Raw genomic sequence first — 22,777 nt, forward strand, 5'->3', positions numbered from 1 at the left:
CTAGATTAATACCTATCGCTAACGCATCAGAAGCTTGTGCATCTTGTTGTGTGAAAACATAGACCCTTCGTTGGGTCCGGGGTTTCTGACTTCGCTTCTTATTTTGTTTAGTTGTCTGGACATGTTGATTCTCCTTCCTTTGTGGACATTCAGCTATTTTATGCCCTTCTGTCCACAACCAAGCATTCACAGTGTTCCAGCAACAATCATTTACAGCATGGTTCCCACCACATCTGGAACATTTATTATTATTCATCTACTTAGGGTTGTCACTTGCTGATATCTTGTTTGAACTCTCTATTGCTTTGTCTCTGGGATTCATTTGACCTATTCCTCCTCTTTTGATTTCTTTCTCTTTCTGCATGTTCTTCATTAACTTCCCTTTCAATTATCAAGGCCTTATTTACCACAGGTGTATGGGTAGTCAACTCGTACGGTACTACTTGTTTCCTTATTTCGATTCTTAGTCCCATCTCGAATTTGTGCACTCGATCTAACCCATCCTCAATTAACTTTGGAACAAATTTAGCTAGTTCGGTACATTTAGCTTCATATTCTACAACAGTCATATTCCTTTGTTTTAGATGAATAAATTCTTGCTCTTTTTGTGTCCTTACACTCCGAAAAAAATACTTATCATAGAATGCTCCTTGGAATCTTTCCCAAGTGAGTGACTCCCTATCTTGCTCATATTTGTGTTCCATCATCCGTCACCAGTTGGATGCCTCACCTTGCAATATGTATGATGCATAAAGAATCTTTTCATCATCTCGACATCTCTAAACATCGAATGTTTTCTCTATCTCTGTAAGCCAATTGTCAGCTTCCACAGGTTCCGTAGTCCCCTTGAAAGCTAGAGGAGTCAGCTTCTTGAACTCAGCTATGTTACTACGCTGCTCGCACGGCTCCCCTCGTCCTTGCTGTTGTATGCATGGTGCAACTGTGTTTGCTGTTGTTGAACCTATTGTTGTTAGAGCAACTGCTGCTGCAACTGCTATCGCATCTGCATCATACCAACTATGGTCTGCATAACCTGGCCTGAGCCCACTTCTTGTTGTTCTATCTAAGTATTTTTGGTAGGATCGACAACTCCTTTCTGCTAAGGGGTGCCACTAACCTGTTGGAGTGTGCTGCTATCTTGCTGGTTTGGTGCCTCATTTGTAGCACCACTAGTAGTCTTTCTCATCCGACATGGAGGCATCCTAACCTTTCTTCATCAGATAGTAGCATACCCAAATAAGCTTGTTAGTCAATTTCAAGTTATTTAGGATAATTTGTCACAATCATCATAAACTAACGTCCCAATGTCCCTAGTATCTACTCACCTAAGCTCATATTATGTCTGATTTTTATAACTTATGATTCATTTATGCTCTGATACCATATTAATTGTCACGCTCCCGATCCAAGATCGCAAGCTGGAGGTCGCGACAACCGCCGCACACTTATAGGAAACTCTCCTCACGAGCATGCAAGGCATCTATCTCATCATGATATCAAAATCGAGCAGCAAAAATAATTTAAATAATAACGTTCAAATTCTAATTAAATAGCACAATTAAATGCTTACAAAACCAAAAATATTTCAAAATTTTACATCATATTAAAATAGAAACTAGTCAAAATAAAGTGTCAAAATTTTGTCTCTAATCACTCTTCCCCGGGTTGAGCTAATTCTTTGGATCTGGAAAAACAGTAAGAAATCGTATAATGAGCTAGATAACCCAGTGGGCAATGAACACTTTAATTAATTAAATCAAGTAATAAAATAATAATAATAACAATAATATATTAAAATTAAACATGCAAAATACAACGATTCAAAGCCAAATCAATATGCATCCAGTCACTTAAAATTTTGAATCTTGTTTCATAAATCAATTATCTTTCAAATCATCAAGTTCATCTCAACAACCATGAGCTATGACCATATTTATACCCTATGACTACGTCAGAATATGAGCTCATCAAAGTGCAAACGTATAACCCCTACTAGTAGAATATCGATATGCCAGCGTATAACCTCCACTAGCAGGATGTTAATATGCCAACGCATAACCCCCACCGGCAAGTTATTGATATACCAGCGAATAACCTCCAATGATAGGATGTCGATATACCAATGAATAATCTGTAATAGCTAGATGTTGATATACTAGTAAATAACCCCTACTAGGGGTAGGAGTGCAAATGGGTCGGGTCGGGTCGGGTCCTAAGTGACCCTGATTCGACCCGTTTTTTTGTTTAGATCCTAATTTTGGACCCAGACCCGACCTGGTTGAAGATCGGGTCGGATCCGAGTCGGGTCTGGATCCTAATCGGGTTCCTTTTCTTTGTGCTTTTTGGAAAAAAAAATGGGCAAATCTAATTTAGTCATATCATAATTATGAGGTGCTGGGTGACCCATGACTCGAAAGACTTGCAATTGACCTCCAGTCAGAAGAGATGACCCATGACTGATTAACTAAGTCGGTCTACAAGCCAAATTTCATATCACACTATTTTTTATCTATATGACTGATTGGACGGAACTTGGTGTCTCCCAGCTCCCCTCTCATGAGGACAAAAAAAATCCCAGACCTTCTTCCAAAATCCAATTCCATTGCAGAAAACTGGCACATGACCCATATTCAGTTCGGTGTTCCCTTACTTTCTCCCTTCAAAAGTTAAAAGAAACAAAAACCAAAAAACAGAAGGAAAAAAAAAAGCCAGCTACCGAGACACCAGAGGTATCAACAGTGTAGTAGATCGAGAAAGAATCCTGACGGGCCGAGGTTCCTTAGGATACACTTCCAAACAACCAATAGCACCACAACCCACAAAAAAAAAAAAAAAAACTCTCTTTTGCTTTCTTTCTCTCTCCCTTCGGGTCCATTCGGATCGGATCGGGTCCATTCGGTAAACCCGGATCCGACCCAGAAAATAATTCGGGTCCAATTTTAGGACCCGATCCGGACCCGCAGGTCCTGAAATTCGGGTCGTGTAGACCAGGGTCTACACGGGTCGGGTCACGGGTCAACCCGACCCATTTGCAGCCTTAACTAGCAGGGTGTCGATCTACCAGTGAATAACCCCCACTAGCAGAGTATCGATACATAGCTTGGCTGCTAGTCCAAATCGTTTCGAAGCAAAAACTCATTTTCTTATATTCAGTGTTCCAAATGGTAAGATACATAAATTCAAACGATGTCGAAATTCATCGAACATAATCCATATCGAAATCAATCGAACATAATCCATATCGAAATTAATACATTCAATTAAGAATCATACAATATTTTAGAAAGAGGCACATATAATAATAAAATACTATGCATCAACTTCATAAATCAAGAATGATTCGTTTAAGAAAATATCTATAATTTGCCAATAGATCTAGAAAAAAGAGTTACATTACTTATCTTGCGAGCAAATCCAAAGTATCAGTCCAATCAGTTTCAAAAATCCTTCTAAGATCCTGGTATTTTAAAATTATCAGAATTTATCATGATTATTTCAATAAAATAGAAATTCTAATTCCAATACCCTCATAGGGCTGACCAAGTGAGAGTGTCTGACACCCCAATTGGTCCGATGAAAGTGAAATTCATCGAATCATGCTCGGACTAAGGCACTGATGGATCAACACACATCGAGGCGATCAAATCTAATAATATTTGGCAAAGGCAGGGTGGGGGTTGACACGCCACCCGACGATCTTGATCAAGATCTTTCACCAAGGTTGAACCAGTATCACGAAGAGAGGAAGCATGCTAGAGAAACTTTGCAGAGAGAGAATAAGAGAAAAAGTGGGGAAGAGAGAAAGAAAAGAGGAAAGGAGAACAAGGTCTATCTCTAGCCAAGGAAGAAGAAGAAGGAAGAGGGAAAGCATGACTGCGGGGGTGCCTGGGGTTAGGGGACCCACGGCTGCCCACTGTGGACGGCGACTGATGGTGGCCAGTGGCTAATGGTGAGGAAAAAATAGACTAAAACAAGGCTCTCCTATTTTGAATAGTTTTTCAACGATTCGTCAGCCCAAAACAGGGCAAATCCAGCTACAATATTAGGAGAGAAAGAAGAAAAAGAAGAGAACATACCTTGGTCCGGTGGGGTGGTCCGGCGGCTTCTTCCGGCGACAAATCAAGGAAGAAGAAGTACTGAAAGAGGAGTTTGGAATCAGTGGCTCGATCTCGGGTGATTTCGGAGTAGGAGGAGGTCTTTAAATAGATAATCCTGGCCTTATCTGGCCTCTCCGGATCACAATGAACTTTCAATCTTCATCGCGATCGAGGAAGAAGACTCCAGCTGGAGTCTTCCTCCCGACTGCCCTCACGTGCGTCGCACGCACAGCCCATGGCCAAAAATGGCTGGGCCGGACAAGTGGACTGATGCAGGACAACTGCAGGAAGGAGAGGGAAGAGGGAAGAAGAGGAGGGGGAAGAAGAAGAGGAGGAGAAAAGAAGGGGGAAGAAGAAGACGAGGAGGCTAATTTTCATTCATCATTCATCAATTTCCTAAACATGAGAATGGACTCATAAATATAGGGTCACAAAATAACAAATAAACCCCTATAAATAAAACAATTCTAAAAAGACCCTAAAATGACAATATGCAAATAAACCCAAATGACAATATGCAAACAAACCCAATCAACATAAAATAAATCCAACTAAAATAAATCAATCTAAAATAAAATCAGGCTAGCTGAATCGGCTGGGACCCGCTGAGCTGGCTGGATCCTATGGCGACCGGCTGACCTGGCACTGGTGTCCGCACCAACTCTTTCCGTGTGGAAAGAAGTCAATCTCGAAGAAAGCGGCTCGGTAAAGCTCCGGTAATACTCCAACAAGTCCGGGTCAATTGGCGGTCTCTCCTCGTGTTGGATCCAAGTGTAACCGGATTTTGGTCGTCCACGCCAACGAATCAGAAAACGCTGGATCCCTCCATCACTGTCAAAAACTATTTGCTCGGCTAAAATAGAATCAATATACTCTTTTTGTGCTTGATGGAGGAGAAAAGGAAATGCAGATGGCATGAAATCAATAATAGGATAAACATCGGGCGCAAGAGAGGTTGCAGCAAAAGAGTCAACAGGGATTGCAACCAAATCTTTAATATTAAGAGTAAGGCTACGACCAAAATCAAATGAAAAGTCAATGGTATAGACATCAGTGTCATCCTTGTGCAACACCCTGAATGGTCCAATACTAAGAGACTGTAATTCCTTAAGACGGATCATTACGCAACCCCAAGTTTGAAATTCTTTAGCATGGAAATCAGCTTGCATCTTATATTGAGCAGTACATGCATGAATGCCCTTATGGATTTCCTGATGCAACTTATGAATGTGTTGTGCAAATGCATATGCAGGCTCAGAAATCCTAACATCAGTTTCGATGAGTTATGCGAGGGCATATCCAACTACACTCATGGTGGACTGGTCAGACTCGCTATCTGACTGTGCAAGCAAGCTAGGTGTAGTGTGGGTGCATCCTAGGATTTCAGGTTTGTCATCACACTCTTCCTCAATGTCCTGAATGTCATTGAGGTTTGGTTCATAGATTTGCTCCTCTAAGTCATCTATGTCACCTCCCTGCTCTTGCTGAGCAATGACGAAAAATTTGTTAGCACATTGGGAGGTAACGTGACCAAAACCTTGGCATTTGTAATACCAAATTTTGGAATGTGGTTTGGGAGGCTTACCAAGGATTCCCTTGCCATTAGTGTCTCGGCCTGAGACATGAGCAGTAGAAGGGGGCCTAGGAGTAGTGGACCCTACAGAAGGTTTGGGCCATGAAGAATTAGGGCCCGTGGAAGTACTCCGTGTGTTAGGGCACCTTACAAATGTGGATTTAGTGTTCCATCAATTAAGGAGATCGTCTTGGTGGTTACGAGGTAGGTATTTTTCCTTAAGTCTCTCTTTCATCTCTACCTAATCAGTTATTACATATTGATATCTCCTAGCTAACAGATGTTCAGTGTTTTGCCAGAAAAGCTTAGCTCGACCAATGAGCTTCATTCTGGCAAACCGGACCTTCTTGTTCTCAAACAAATTGTACCACTCAAAGAAGTGGTCCATTTCATGTAACCAGTCTGAGAAAACTTTCGGGTCAAGATGACCGTCAAAAGTGGGGGCTTCAACCCTAATGCCTCTCATTACATCTTTATCAGGGTCACGAGGTTCTCTGGGCTCTACGTTATGTCGGTAACCTCTAACAATATTAGGAAAGGGACCAGATCCTCTAGGACGAAAGTAGGTATGATGATGACCTGGAATAGACCTATTACCAAAATTGCCCAGTCGAACAGAGCCTTGTTGTTCTATGATTTGTTTTAGGGTTTCGTCCCCTTCAAGACCCGGTAAATGGGAGGCATTAGCTTCCTTGGATTTAATAACCCTCTGAAGTGAAGCCTCAATTGAATCAAGTCGGGCATTAATCGGGTGGATATTGTGGTTAGGTCATGAATTTGGGCATTGTTGGCTTGGACTTGGTCATTGGTGTTTTAGACTTGGGCATTAGTGTCTTGGATAGCTTTTAATAGAGCTTCGATTTTCGAATCCATGTCCACTATGTAGATGCATAAAATAAATGAAGATATATATGATCCTACCAACTATAGAGGTTCCTAAATAGACCTAATGCATGAAAGTAATTTGAAATTGCAAAGTATATGCTCAATATAATCGGAAGCTAACTCTAGCAATTGAAATCAGCTTAGAATTACATAATAAATCCAGGCAACTAGTTGCAGTCAAATAGTACTAGTTTTCAGTGTGTTGCAGGGCTACACAGAGCCTCAAAGAACTCCCAAAGATTAGGTAGCCCTATAATTAATAACAAAGATAGGCCACTACTAGGATTTTGGTGTTGTCTAGAGTGGGTGTTGTGAAATTTTTAAGGAGTAATATCATTAGAGCACTTAAGAGTTAATTGATACTAAATTTAGGCAAACAAATAGAATTTCCAGTAAGGAAAGAAACCTGACCTGGGTTGGGGCGACGACCAAAAGTGCGGCGTAGCAAGTAGACTCGTCAAAGAGTTCCAATTGGATTTGTGCGCAGCAACTCGTCAGGCCTGCTGTGAAAATGGGCCTGTCGAACCCAAAATAAAGAAGAACAGCCTGTGGTCGGGCCGGATGGGCCTGATGGGTCTTCGGGCCTAACAAGAAAGAGAGGGAAGAGGGGGGGGGGGAGAATGAGCCAGATGAGTGTGGAGAGGGTTTCACTGTTGAAACCCTTGATGAAATGAAAGAGGGAGGGAGAGTTGGCGATGGGCAAGGTGCCGTGAGGAGTGGTCGGGACAGATGAAGAAGGGGGGGAAAGAGAAGGCAGGGCGGCGGGGTGAGGCGGCGGGGCGGTCGGACTCAGGCGGCAGCATAGGAGACGGAAGCGGTGAGCGAAAATGGAGGAAGAGGAAGGGGCGGAGTGCGGTGGCAGGGAGACAAGGCGGCGCTGCAGTGGAGGCAGAGGCGGTCACAGCACGAGGGCGGTGCTGCGTGCGGGCGGTAGAGGAAGAGGGCGGCGCTGCATGTAGGCGGAGGGGAAGCGGGCAAGAGCATGAGGCGGCGACGATGAGTGTGGGGCGGCGGAGGCGGGAATGGCGACAGCGAAGCAGCGAAGACGGCGGCGGCACGGGCGGAGCGGCGCTACGAGGGCGACGGCGCAGCGTGCGGTTGGGGAAGATGAACAGAGGTAGGGTTTTTTTTTTGTCTTTCTTTTTTTCTTTTCTTTTTCTTTTTTTTTAACTCAGACCCGTTAGGATCCGGGTCATCGGACGTGACCCACTCCAAAAACCCATTAAGGGTCCATCACGTGCAAGTCGCGTGCGTAGCTTTTTTTGGGATCCGGGCTACTGGATTCGGGTTAACGGATTATGTGACTTACTCGTTAATCCTTTCTTTAACCTCCCGACGGTTTCGAGAGGACGTGCCGCCCTTCGTGGTGGCGGCTGCGGGCGAGGCGGAGGTCGCAGCCGCGGCTCTGCGGCGACGGTGGCAGCCGATCTTTGGTTTCCCGGTGGCGGTCTCCTCTGTGGGCCCAATGCAGGCGGTCGGCGGCAGACGCGGGCGACTAAGGTTGTAGCGGCGGAGGGAGGCGTTAGGGCAGTGACGGAGAGGGAGAGCGGTGTCCTACTCCTGGATCTGGCCACGGACGGTGGCCACAGGGGTCGCGGCCGAAAGCTTCCTCCGTCAAGACGGTTGCCGCACGGTTGACACCAGGACGGCAGGTTTCCGTGGGGTCACGGCGACCTCCTGCAGCGAATCAAAGCGGCGGCGCTGGTGTTGTCGGCGGCGAGGGATGGAAGCGGTGGCCGCGAGCGCGGTGACGGGTGGCCATGGGAACAAGGAACCTGCAAAGGGGTTTTTGTCCCCTTTTTCCTGGTGAAAACACAAACCGAGAGAGAGGGAGGGTCAGACGCGGACGGGCGGCGATCTGGGCCTTCACAGACTCGGCGGTGGTGTCGGGGAGGGAACTGGTTGTGGTGTGTTAGAGGAAAGACGAAGCTGGATCGTGGCTTTGGCAACAGGGGCAAAGCCGGGCTGCTCTGATACGATGCAGGACAACTGCAGGAAGGAGAGGGAAGGGGGAAGAAGAGGAGGGGGAAGAAGAAGGGGAGGAGAAAAGATGGGGGAAGAAGAAGACAAGGAGGCTAATTTTCATTCATCATTCATCAATTTCCTAAACATGAGAATGGACCCATATATATAGGGTCACAAAATAACAAATAAACCCCTACAAATAAAATAATTCTAAAAAGAACCTAGAATGACAATATGCAAATAAACCCAAATGACAATATGCAAACAAACCCATTCAACATAAAATAAATCCAACTAAAATAAATCAATCTAAAATAAAATCAGGCTGGCTGAATCGGCTGGAATCCGTTGAGCTGGCTAGATTTTGTGGCGACCGGCTGACCTGGCACTGGTGTCCGCACCATGGACTAGGCCTAGTCCCCAGGTTTCACAAAAATAGATGAGGTTATCAGCATTATAAAACTCATGAGCATCGATTTGTAAGGTTCATAACATGGTTGCTGGTTGAAAAGGGTCAAACAAGTTATGGTTTCCTCATTGAGGAATTTTGACACAATGGTAAAATCAGAACCTACGTGTCATGGATTCAAAACATAGAAACAATCTCTCCATACATGGGAGTAAGGTTGTATACTATGAGAATAGGGCCTTAATGGGCTAAAGTCGGTAGGCCCAGCCGACTCCAGCCCTTGGCCCAATAAAAGTGCTGCTCCACCTTTCTCAGGCAAAATGGAGCGGAGGTGCCGCGGGCGCTCGGTGGCAGCCCTTGGCCACTTGAACGGCCGCAGATTCCGCTCAACCGCTGTGAGAATCGCGATGGTGAATGAGCCGAAATCCACCTATAAATCCCTCTGCCACCGAGACACCACCGCCGAGCCGTCTCTCCTCCCTCTCCTTCTCGTCCTCTGGTGGCCGGTATGCCACCCCAACCGAGCGCTGTCCAAACACCTTTCCGTGAACCATGTTTCCCTCTACTTTAAGATCAGCTTCGAGCTATCGTCGCCGACGCCATGAGATCCGCCGCTTGACTGCCGAACCGAGCCACCCATCGGTCGAGATCCGATCCCTCCATAGACTCGCCGGTGAGTTCCCCTTCTCCTTGTTCTGCTATTCTTAGATAATCTATTTCGGACCCAACCGAGATTGTTCTTGGTTCCTTCCTCCCCTTCGGCCACCACTGCGGTCGGGTGGCCGTCGATCTCCAGCCACCGAGGCCCGACCACCATCGGAGCTTCCTCTTGCCTCCTTCCTCTCTTCCTTTTTTTCCTCCTTGATTTCTCAACGGGATGAAGAACCCCTATTTTGGGTTATGATTGGGCTTTGATTAATCATCTGAGCCCTGTTTGAATTTGGGCCCAACTCATTCATTTTGGGCCCTTTTGGGCGGTACCCATTTTGGCCCCTGTTGGGCCCTATTCACTTCATCAGGCTATGCCCATTTGAGCCTTGTCCACTCTTTGGGTCGCGCCCATTTTGGGCCCTGTTCACCCTGTTGGGCTATGTCCACTATGGGTCGTATTCCTTTTGAGTCTTATTGGGCCTGTTAATCCCTTTTGGGCCGTACCCAGGATGGGCCATATTCATTCCTTTTGGGCCAACTCATTTTGGGCTATATTCACCATTGTGGGTCGTATTCCTCTTGGGCCTTGTGGGGCCCTGTTCCTTATTTTGGGTCGTGATCAATCATTTTGGGCCCTACTCATCTATTATGGGCCATATTCCTGTTGGGCCCTATTCATCCATTGTTGGTCGAGTCTGTTCATTTTGGACTAGATATATTAATTGATCCAGGTCGACCCAGGCCAAATATCTCTTTTTCTGATTTTGGTCAAACCTGATTGAATAAGCTAAGCCTCTGATTGGACCTAATTAAGTGGATCAAACCGAAAAATTCAATTAACCTTAGATTGTGTATCTCTTTCTCTCTCTAAGTAAGCCCACGTTCTGACTAGATCTAGACCTTTCATCTAATGGTCAATCCGAAACAATCGGACCAAGCCCAAGACCAGGATCAGATCAGGATCAGAGCAAATCCAGATCCGAGCCGAGATTCTCTCTCCTCTTTTTTCTTCCTCTAGACTAGCTCAGGAATCCTAGTGTAAGCCATGTTCTTCTTGTAGCTCTTGGATCTAAGTTGACCCAGTTTGAAAACCCCGAACCACCCCGGTACCCAGGCGGTTGACCAGCTATTACTTCAGCCTCAGCTATATTTGGCCGTTTTCGATCTTCACCTCTGACCAGTTGAATCCTCCTTGCTCGGACCGAACTGATCTGAGGGCATGAGACTGTAGTATTTAATTTTGACTTCTGAAGCGATATTAAAATTAATAATATTTTAATGATATTAACATGTGTATCTGACATGTTTGCTTGAAGTAGGATTTAAAGCGAAAAGAGGTAATTAACCTTGTTGCCCAAAGTGACAAGCCAAGAGGAGGGGGTGAATTGGTTTTTCTAAATTTTTACTATCTTAATTTAGTTAATCGATGAATGAGTGAAATTTAGAAACAATACACAATGCAAACACACAAGAAGTATAGTGATCGGTGCTCTCCTAAGCACCTACGTCCACTCCCCAAGCGACCCCTGGGGAATTCACTATAATCCCGCGGATTATAGTTGGATTGTTTTTTGGGCTCACAATCCAAAAACCTTTACAATTTGGTTTTCCGGGATCACCAAGAACCTATGTTGGTTTTACTGGCTCACCAACGAACCTTTACAATTGGTTTTACGGACTCACCAACAAACCTAGACCGTTGGTTTTACGGGCTCACCAACAAATCTTGACCGTTGGTTTTACGGGCTCACCAACAAACCTTTACAATGTGATTAAAAGGAGAAGAAAGTTGAAACTCCTAGATGAGCAAATATAACAATTATAAGCTACAAAGAAGAGTTTAGAATATAGTTATCGCTTGAGGAGACTTCTCTCTTCTTTGTCAAGAATGCTTCACTCTTCAAGGGTGGATGGAGCTCTTAATGTCTCTTAGAATCTGCTCAACCACTTCCTTTTGACTCTTGGATGAAGCACTTGGATGAAGAAGATTAGGGCACTTGTCTCTCTTGTGTAAACTTTGATATTTTGCAAAAAGGATATTTTCTCTGATGAATAGTCCCTTTAAATAGTTTTCCTCATCCATTGGACACCCCTCATTGGTCAGATTTCAAAAACTAACCGTTACTTGCTGTTGGAAGGACAAAAAGTACTTCTGCAGAACTAGCCGTTATGCTTCTGCCCGTGCTTGGGTCGACTCAACTTTCACTGGGGTCGACCCAACTTTCACTTGGGTCGACTCATGCAACATTGGGGTCGACCCTCTCAGGAAATACAGAATCTTGTATTTCAGCCTTCCTTCACTTGGGTCGACTCAACTCTTTTTGGGTCGACTCAAGGTTCAGTTGGGTCGACTCAAATTCCACTTGGGTCGACCCTCTCAGGGATTCCAGAGAACCGATTTTTGAATGACATAGCCTTTGGATCGACTCATGTTCAGTTGGGGTCGACTCAAGTTCCATTTGGGTTGACCTTTTCAGGGATTCCAGAGAACTATTTTCTTGAGGCTTGAAGATGGGGTCGACTCAGCCTTTACTTGAGTCGACCCAAGTACTGTTCATCCGTGCCATTTTTGCAGAAGTATGCCAGATGGTTCCTTGATGTGCCGGGGTCGACTCCACCAATCTTGGGGTCGACTCATTCCACACTTTACTGCAACTTAGGGTTAGATTCATCCATATAATCAATGAAATATTCTTCAAGCAATTTTGAATATATGTCATGGTGGTGCTACATACTCTTAACAATGAAAATTACTATTGTCCACTTAAGAGTACGTTTTACTTGAACCTTTGCCGAATTAGAATTTAGAATTCACTATCCTTTTTCTATCGCAAATTTTATCTCAATATTAATCATTGAAATACATCTTGATCTCATTCTATTAATGTACCGAGAGTGACGGACTTAGTAATGATGTATCATATTACCTTGTAATATTCAATTAGATATTCCTTCAATGGTTGTATTAATCATCAAAATACCACTATCATCCTCAATCTCCCCCTTTTTGATGATTACAAAATATTGAGTATGAGCAGATTGTTACTTAAGTTAAAATCCGTTTTTAGAAGAGCTCAAGCTGCTGAATTTCAGCTTTTCAAGTTTGAGAGTGAAGTCTCCCCCTTTTTCATCCAAATATTGCCAATTTGAACTTTTTGATTTACTCCCCCTTTCTTTTATATTTGGTTAAAGATGAAACTTCAAAAATTTGAGATAAAACAAGAGTTTCAGATTATGTATCGAGGTATGAGAAGTACGTGCCAAATTCTGAAATTTGATCTCAATTTGAGACTTTAACCTTTTCATTATTACATATTACTCCCCCTTAAGTGTATAATCTTTCCTATTATCATTTTCAATCTTGTTTATCAACTTATTTCTTTCCTTACTTCTCCCCCTTTTTATTATCATCAAATAGGTGCATGGCAATAGATAAGTAGACACAGTAAATAATAAACATTCAGATTTTACTGATCAAACATGGAACATTGTAGTATATTAACACCAAAAATACAATGTTTTTCAATCAAAGTGCAAAGTACATGATCAACACAAAATATATATGAGAACTAGATAAATCCTAGGCACTAATCAAGGTGCTAACATCAGCCTAGGGAGTATCTAATGGCTGTGATCTAGTCCTCATCCTCCTAGCATAAGTAGCGAGGGGAGGTCGAGCCTGATAGGACTGAGTCTGGCGTGGACCTCGCTGAGCTGGATGACTCTGTGCCGATACCTCTGACTCAGCTGCTCGGGGCACAGATGGACCATGAGCCTCTCTCTCTCTCTCTCCGTAATGCTCCTACCTGCTCTCTAAGATCGCTAATCTCAGCAGTCATGCTATCCATCCTGCTCCATATCCCATCAGAGAGAGTCCTCACCTGAGCTGATACAAGCTCAGTCATCCTACTCCAAAACTCCTCTGTACATCCCGTAGGTGTGGATGACGAAGGTCCAGCCTCTGAAGGTGCTGTAGGATGATCCGCAGGCTCCTCATCCTCAGGGATGGGGTCTCCAATCTCTGGTGCATCACCCTCTGGTGCATGTATCTTAGCTCCTGCACGCACCCACTGCCCGTTCACCTTCTCATAACCCATGCGAATAAGGGATCGTGCAGTGTACGTGTCAGTAAATAGTAGATGCCTGGAGATCTCTCCCTCTACTGATATGTCATGCTGTCGGAAGACCAGGGTGAGTATCATACCATAGGAAAAGGAGACTCTCGAATTGCATATAACCTTTTTTATCTGTCTGATCATCATAGCTGGGAGGTTCAGGGGAATGCCCTGAATAATGTGCTCCATAATGACCAAGTCTCACTCAGAAATGAGATCAAATCTCCCACTCTTCGGAAATAAAATCCGACCTATGAAGTTGTGCAACAACCTCATCTCAGCTGAAAGAGAGCTTGCTATCACATTTTCGGAATAGTCGAAATCATCGTTCTCAAGGATCAACTGTAGAGCTCTCAACTTGTTTTCAGGTTTTTCCGGTGTAGCTCCTTCGCAGGGGAGATGAAGCAACTCACTCAAGCTTTCTTCTGAAACCCTAACCCTTACTCCTCGGACTTCAGATATAAGCCCTCCCATTCCAACTTTCAGGAAGGCATAGAACTCATGAACCAACCCAGGGTAGATCACCACATCTAGGGAGCAAAGATACTCCCATCCTTGCCTTCGGATCCAATCACCCAACCGGAATCCTTCTTGATCCAAGAACTCGGAGTGGATCCTTCTTCCCGTGGTAACCGGTCTCCCCGCATATTTTGCAAGTTGGACTGAAGGGGAGGGAGGAGGAGGAGGCTCTACACGTGTCTCACCTTGTGGAGGCACTGTAGAAGATTCTCTAGCATTTCTTTCAACACGGGTTGTCCGTGAAACTCTCCCGGATCGCTTGGCTACGGCTCGCTTGGGTCCCATTCCTTCAAGATCTTGATCTAACAGCTTGGAAAAACTTCCTTCTACTGTTTGGAGATGATTGGAAGAGATTGGAGAGTGGAAAATAGGGTTTTAGGAAGAGGACAAGATGAAACAGTGCCCTAATGTCGCTCACGGGTCACCCTTTTAAAAGTGGGGTCCCGTCGTTGGGTCGACCCCATATTTTTCTTGGGTCGACTCAACGTTGGGTCGACCCCATTCTGGCTTGGGTCGACCCTAGTTCAGGAAATTTTCTTTCTCTTCCTTTTCTTTTTAAAAGTTTTCCTTTCCTCCAATCCTTACAAATTCTTACTGGGATAATGATACATGAGTAAGGAATCTATAGATGACTAATTTGACTAATGTTTCATGGGCTTTTCGAAATGGGAGGAGAGTATCAGGATACAACTTGCTCCTTTTTATATCTCCTTAGTTAAAAGGATCACATATGCCTAATTCCCTTCTAAGCATGCAAAATCTATCTTCACTCAAAGGTTTTGTGAATATGTCAGCTAATTGTTTCTCAGTACATACATGCTCAATACATATATTTCAATTTTGAACATGATCTCTAATGAAATGATACCTTATTTCAATATGTTTGGCTTTAGAGTGCTGAACTGGATTCTTGGTAAGGTTAATGGCACTAGTGTTATCACACTTTATAGGAATGTTATCTAGTTTAATTCCATAGTCCTCTAGTTGTTGCTTGAGCCATAGTACTTGAGCACAGCAACTTCCGGCAGCTATATATTCAGCCTCAGCCGTTGACAATGCTACTGAATTCTACTTTTTGCTAAACCATGATACTAATTTATTCCCTAAAAATTGACATGTTCCACTAGTACTCTTTCTATCTAATTTACAACCAGCAAAATCTGCATGAGAATATGCAAGTAAGTCTAAATAGGAATCTCTAGAGTACCATAAACCTATATTAGTGGTTGCTCTCAAATATCTAAGGATTCTTTTGACAGCACTTAGATGTGACTCCTTTGGATCTGATTGGTATCTAGCACATATTCCCACACTAAAAACTATGTCTGACCTACTAGCAGTAAGGTAAAGCAAAGATCCAATTAAACCTCTATAAAGCTTTATATCTATACTTTTCTCTTTTTCATCTTTGTCTAGCTTACTAGTGGGATTCATTGGGGTGTCTATTCCCTTGTGATTTTCATTCCCAAACTTCTTTAATATTTTTTTTGTATATTTAGTTTGATGAATGAAGATACCTTTCTTAGTTTGCTTGATTTGTAATCCGAGAAAGAAGTTTAGTTCTCCCATCATACTCATCTCGAATTCTCCTTGCATTAGATTAGCAAATTTTTTGCAAAGATTATCATTTGTGGCACCAAAGATTATGTCATCTACATATATTTGTACCACTAGCAGATTTTTGTCTTTCCTTTTGAGAAAAAGTGTTTTATCTACATTTACTCTACTGAAATCATTATTCAGTAGAAATTTGCTTAATCGATCATACCAAGCCCTAGGAGCTTGTTTTAATCCATATAATGCCTTATGTAATATAAACACATGATTTGACAATTCATGATTCTCAAAACCAGGAGGTTGCTCTACATATACTTCTTCCTATATAAAACCGTTTAAGAAGGCATTTTTTACATCCATTTGATACAATTTGAAATCCATGAAACATGCAAAAGCTAGAAGTAATCTAATTACTTCTAATCTAGCTACGGGAGCAAATGTTTCCTCAAAATCTATTCCTTCTTCTTGATTGTATCCCTTAGCTGCAAGTCTAGCTTTATTTCTTATAACTATCCCATTTTATCTAATTTATTTCTAAAGATCCATTTTGTTCCAATTACAGAGTTATGCTTTGGTCTTTCAGTTAATGTCCATACATTACTTCTTTTGAATTGATTTAATTCTTCTTGCATAGCATTTATCCAATTGGTGTCTTTTTCAGCTTCTTCATAAGTCTTAGGTTCCAATTGTGAAACAAAAGCAAGACAATCATTTAAATTTCTAAGAGAGGATCGAGTTCTTACCCCTTGAGATGGATCACCAATGATTAAGTCTTTAGGGTGTCCATAAGCATACCTCCATTCCTTTGGCAAGTCTTGAGATTGTGGTGGCACGCAATCATTTTCCATCTCTTGATTTGGCACGTCATCAAGATTCAATTTTTTAAAGTCAATAATTCCTGCATCATCATCAAGAATATTTTTTCTCCTATGAGACTCACTATCAGACTCATCAAAATGATATTAACTGACTCTTCAACTACAAGAGTTCTTTTGTTGAATACTCTGTATGCCCTGCTAGATGTAGAGTATCCTAAGAAGATACCTTCATCTGACTTGGTATCAAATTTACTTAGATCCTCCTTGCCATTATTTAAAATGAAACATCTACATCCAAATACTTTAAGATATTTAACAGTTGGTTTCTTATTCTTCCAAAGTTCATAAGGAGTTTTCTTGGTTATAGGTCGTATTAAAACCCGATTTAGAATATGGCAAGCAGTACTTATAGCTTCAGCCCAAAAGTACTTTGGAAGACTTGACTCGCACAACATTGTGCGTGCCATTTCTGCCAAGGTCCTATTTTTTCTTTCAACAACCCCATTTTGTTGAGGCGTTATAGGTGCTGAAAATTGATGTGAGATACCATTTTCATTACAAAATTCTTCAAAGTGTTGATTTTCAAATTCAGTTCCATAATTACTTCGAATTGCTATTAAGGTGAGCTTCTTTTCAGTTATGATATTCTTATAATATTTCAAGAATGCTGAAAATGCTTCATTCTTATGTGCAAGAAATGAAACCCATGTATATCTTGAAAAATCATCTACTATAAGTAGTCCATACTTCTTCCCTCCTAGACTTGCGGTTCTAGTGGGTCCAAATAGATCCATGTGTATGAGTTCAAAAGGCCTAGTGGTTGATACTACATTCTTTGATTTGAAGGATGATTTTGTTTGCTTACCTAATGAGCATGGTCCACAGATTTTGTCATTTTCAAAGATCAATTTTGGCACATCTTTTATTAATTCCTTCTTGACTAGTTTTGATATTAAGTCCATACTAGCATGTCCTAGTCTACGATGCCAAAGCCAACTTGTTTTATTTTTCTTTTCTTCATTAGTAATTAAACATAATCCTTTTTTCTTGCCTAATTCATGAAGATCTACCATGTAAATATTTCTTTGCCTTTACCCTACAAGTACGATGCTATTATCTTTAGAATTTGTGATTATGCATACTGAGGCTTCAAATGTGACTTTAAAACCTTTATCACAAAATTGACTTATGCTAAGTAGGTTATGTTTCAAACCATTAACTAATAAGACATTTTCTATAAAGGTAGATGGAGTAATAAAAATTTTACCCTTTCTAATGATAAATCCTTTTCCATTGTCTCCATAGGTTACTACTCCACCCTTCTTAGATTCCAAGGTGACAAATTGTTCTACGTCACCTGTCATGTGTCTTGAACAGCCGCTATCTAGATACCATCGTTTATCCACCTTATTAGCTGCAAGACACCCCTACAATCAAGATCAAGAATAAGCTTTAGGTACCCAAACTATGTTGGGTCCTTTAGGGTTAGTACTTGATGTTCCTTTTGGAACCCAAACTTTCTTGGATTTAAGCTTATGGTTATTACTCAATTTGTTGTTGCTGAACTTTCTATAATTACATTCATATGCTTTATGTCCTAATTTATTGCAGCAATGACAAGTTATATTTTCATTTTTGGCTTTCACAAATATATTCTTTAAGTATTTTTGTTTCCTATTTGTTTTATATCCTAATCCAGCTTTATCATATACAGCTTTTTGACTATCAAGAATCATATTTAATTTGGTTGAGCTAAGTGTAAACTTGTCTACTAAGGATTTGTATTTTTCAGCGTCTTCTTTTAACTTGACATTTTCAGCAATTAGATTCTTGGTTTCATTTGTGAATCTCCTACTTAATGTTTCATAGTTATTAGATAGTTTCAGCTTATCTTTGATAAGAGATTGATTTTCATCTTTTAGAACTTTATTTTTATTGATTAGTTTTTTGTGTTCTTCAATGAGTTTTAAAAATGCATCATGTAATTCTTCAACAGTAAAATCACATTCAAGTTCAGAATCTACCTCATCGTCATTGGCTATATGGCAGGTTTGTGCCGTCTTTTTTTGATCTTCCTCTTCCGAACTTGACTCCTCACTTTCACTCCATTCAGCCATGAAGTTCTTCTTCTTAAGTTTTCTTGCCATCCACTTCAATTCCGGACAATCTATCATGAAATGCCCGAGCTTGTTGCACTCATAGCAAATTGGTGTTTCATTTTCCTTTTCTTTATCCTTACCCTTTTCTTTGCTTGAGCTATCTTTGAAGAAGGGCTTCTTTTTATGAAATTTCTTCTTTCCTCTCATAAATTTTCTGAATTTTCTTCCAAGCATAGCCATTCCTTCTTCATCAAATTCCTCCTCATCATCAGATTCTTCCGATTCAGTTTTCTGTTTTGGAGTGGTAGACTTTAAGGCAATGGTCTTTCTTCTCTTGACCTCATCTTCTGAATTTTGCCTCATGGTCAACTCATGGGTCATGAGTGATCCTAGAAGTTCCTCCAATTGTAGTGTATTGAGGTCCTTTGCTTCCTGAATTGCTGTTACCTTGGCCTCCCAAACTCTTGGTAGAGACCTGAGAATTTTTCGCACCAATTCAGAGTTAGTATAAGACTTTCCTAAACTCTTTAGCCCATTTATGATTTCAGTGAAACGAGTAAACATTTCAGTTATGGACTCAGTGGATTCCATTTTAAACAACTCATACTTATGTACTAATATGTTTATTTTTGACTCCTTAACTTGATTAGTTCCTTCATGTGTGACCTCCAGTTTATCCCAAATTTTTTTCGCGGAGATGCATGTAGATATTCTATTGAATTCACTTACATCTAGTGAACAGTAAAGTACATTAATTGCTTTAGCATTTAGTTATGCCAGTCTTCTATCACTCTCATTCCAATCCATTTCTAGTTTGGGAATGATTGTGCCTTCTATACTAATTGTGGGTGTGTGTGGTCCTCTAGTTATGATGTACCACAATTCATAGTCTAGAGCTTGAATGAATATCCTCATCCTAGCTTTCCAGTATGTGTAATTAGTGCTCTTAAATAGAGGAGGTCTATTTGTGGATTGCCCCTCACTCATAGAACATCCTACTTGGGTTGTCATGATCTTTGTCTCTTGATTGTGAGATCAATAAATACTATGTGAGCACCTGCCTCTGATACCACTTGTTGCCCAAGGTGACAAGCCAAGAGGGGGGGTGAATTGGTTTCTCTAAATTTTTACTATCTTAATTTAGTTAATCGATGAATGAGTAAAATTTAGAAACAATACACAATGCAAACACACAAGAAGTATAGTGGTTCAGTGCTCTCCTAAGCACCTACGTCCACTCCCCAAGCGACCCCTTGGGAATTCACTGTAATCCCGCGGATTACAGTTGGATTGTTTTCCGGGTTCACAATCCAAAAACCTTTACACTTTGGTTTTCCGGGATCACCAAGAACCTATGTTGATTTTACGGGCTCACCAACGAACCTTTACAATTGGTTTTACGGGCTCACCAACAAACCTAGACCGTTGGTTTTACGGGCTCACCAACAAACCTTGACCGTTGGTTTTACGGGCTCACCAACAAACCTTTACAATGTGATTAAAAGGAGAAGAAAGTTGAAACTCCTAGATGAGCAAATATAACAATTATAAGCTACAAAAAAGAGTTTAGAATATAGTTATCGCTTGATGAGACTTCTCTCTTCTTTGTCAAGATTGTTTCACTCTTCAAAGGTGGATGGAGCTCTTAATGTCTCTTAGAATCTGCTCAACCACTTTCTTTTGACTCTTGAATGAAGCACTTGGATGAAGAAGATTAGGGCACTTGTCTCTCTTGTGTAAACTTTGATATTTTGCAAAAAGAATATTTTCTCTGATGAATAGTGTCCCTTTAAATAGTTTTCCTCATCCATTGGACACCCCCCATTGGTCAGATTTCAAAAACTAGTCGTTACTTGCTGTTGGAAGGACAAAAAGTACTTCTGCAGAACTAGCCATTATGCTTCTGTCCATGCTTGGGTCGACTCAACTTTCACTGGGGTCGACCCAACTTTCACTTGGGTCGACTCATACAACATTGGGATCGACCCTCTCAGGAAACACAGAACCTTGTATTTCAGCCTTCCTTCACTTGGGTCGACTCAACTCTTTTTGGGTCGACTCAAGGTTCAGTTAGGTCGACTCAAATTTCACTTGGGTCGACCCTCTCAGGGATTCCAGAGAACCGATTTTTGAATGACATAGCCTTTGGGTCGACTCATGTTCAGTTGGGGTCGACTCAAGGTTGGGTCGACTCAAGTTCCATTTGGGTCGACCCTCTCAGGGATTCCAGAGAACTGTTTTCTTGAGGCTTGAAGATGGGATCGACTCAGCCTTTACTTGGGTCGACCCAAGTACTGTTCATCCGTGCCATTTTTGCAGAAGTGTGCCAGATGGTTCCTTGATGTGCCGGGGTCGACTCCACCAATCTTGGGGTCGACTCATTACATACTTTGCTGCAACTTAGGGTTAGATTCATCCATATAATCAATGAAATATTCTTTAAGCAATTTTGAATATATGTCATGGTGGTGCTACATACTCTTAACAATGAAAATTACTATTGCCCACTTAAGAGTACGTTTTACTTGAACCTTTGCCGAATTAGAATTTAGAATTCACTATCCCTTTTCTATCGCAAATTTTATCTCAATATTAATCATTGAAATACATCTTGATCTCATTCTACTAATGTACCGAGAGTAACGAACTTAGTAATGATGTATCATATTACCTTGTAATATTCAATTAGATATTCCTTCAATGGTTGTGTTAATCATCAAAATACCACTATCATCCTCAAACCTAATACTTCAAAGTATGTTTTCAAAATTATTTGATAAAATAATTATTAGTTAATTAAATTTTGATATATGCTTTATACTTAGTTAATCGGGTAAAACATGTTGATAATTATTTTGTATTTATGTTATATGTTATGAAGTGTCACGCCCCGAATTCAGATCATGACACGGCCGTGCTATTGCAAACCTTTGCCTGTAATAGCATGCAGCCAAATAAAATTTTAAATTCAAATGAACTATATTTTTCATGAATGTCATAAAATGTTTGAACAATAAGGAGTGATACAGAGCTTCTAAAAATTTGTACAATTATATTCAGTGTATCCCAAACCCTGGAGCAAGTCAAGCTCCTTGCCCCCAGCAGTCCTATTTATCTGTAAGGACATAAATGAATTGGTGTGAGCTATAAAAGCTCAGTAAGTAACCATGCATAATCTTACCACATCAAGCATAATGTGTTGCATGCTAGTGCACTATTTTAAGAAACTAGTAGTTGTAACAAAGTAAGCAATTCATACAACATATAATCAAACTAGTAATAAAACAATGCATATCCAATCATGCAAGTTCATAAATATGGTTATGCATCATAAAAACTTTGCCATTATTCCATGCTTTGAAATCCGTACTCTTAGATGGTAGTGTAGCTATGGTCACTATTATTACCCGTGACAGGATCGTAATCTTTACCAACTACTTTTATTCGTTGGCAAGGTCTTATGCCGAATTACTATTACCCATTGGCGAAGGTCTTATGCCGAGTTACTATTACCCACTAGCGGGAGTCTTATGCCGAGTTACTATTACTCACTGGCGAAGGTTGTATACCGAGTTACTATTACCCACTAGCGGAGATCTTACCTAGCAATCTGAGAGTTCTTAAAACATATCATGCTTTTCATAAATCTTATCTCATAGATATATTGAAAAGTGAATAATAGCCTCATAATGTATAAAATTCATGATCATGCTGCAAACTTTAATTTTCATACAACTTCTATATCATCATAAATTTATATACATAGCATGATAATCATGATGAATGTCATCTAAGTTAAAATCATGCAACATTTGCTAACACATACTTAATCCTAATTTTGTGAAAACATAAATAGTCATATACAATTTCATAATCAAATAGCCACATGTATTTGATAAAACATAAGATTATGTCAGGGTCACTTACCTTAATTTGCTCACCAAATCTTAGGCTTAGATGTCAATTCTCCAATACCTAGCAATATCATTAACTTACATGTCACTTGCACATTTAATTTCTATTTATTTATAATCTGAAGTCATTTATAGCCCATCCATAGAACTCAATTTTATTTTCAGGTCCATAGCC

The sequence above is a fragment of the Phoenix dactylifera genome, chromosome 17 (assembly GCF_051530095.1).
Source record: "Phoenix dactylifera cultivar Ajwa chromosome 17, Ajwa_hap1_PhDact_Kaust_v1.1, whole genome shotgun sequence".
NCBI lineage: Eukaryota > Viridiplantae > Streptophyta > Magnoliopsida > Arecales > Arecaceae > Phoenix > Phoenix dactylifera.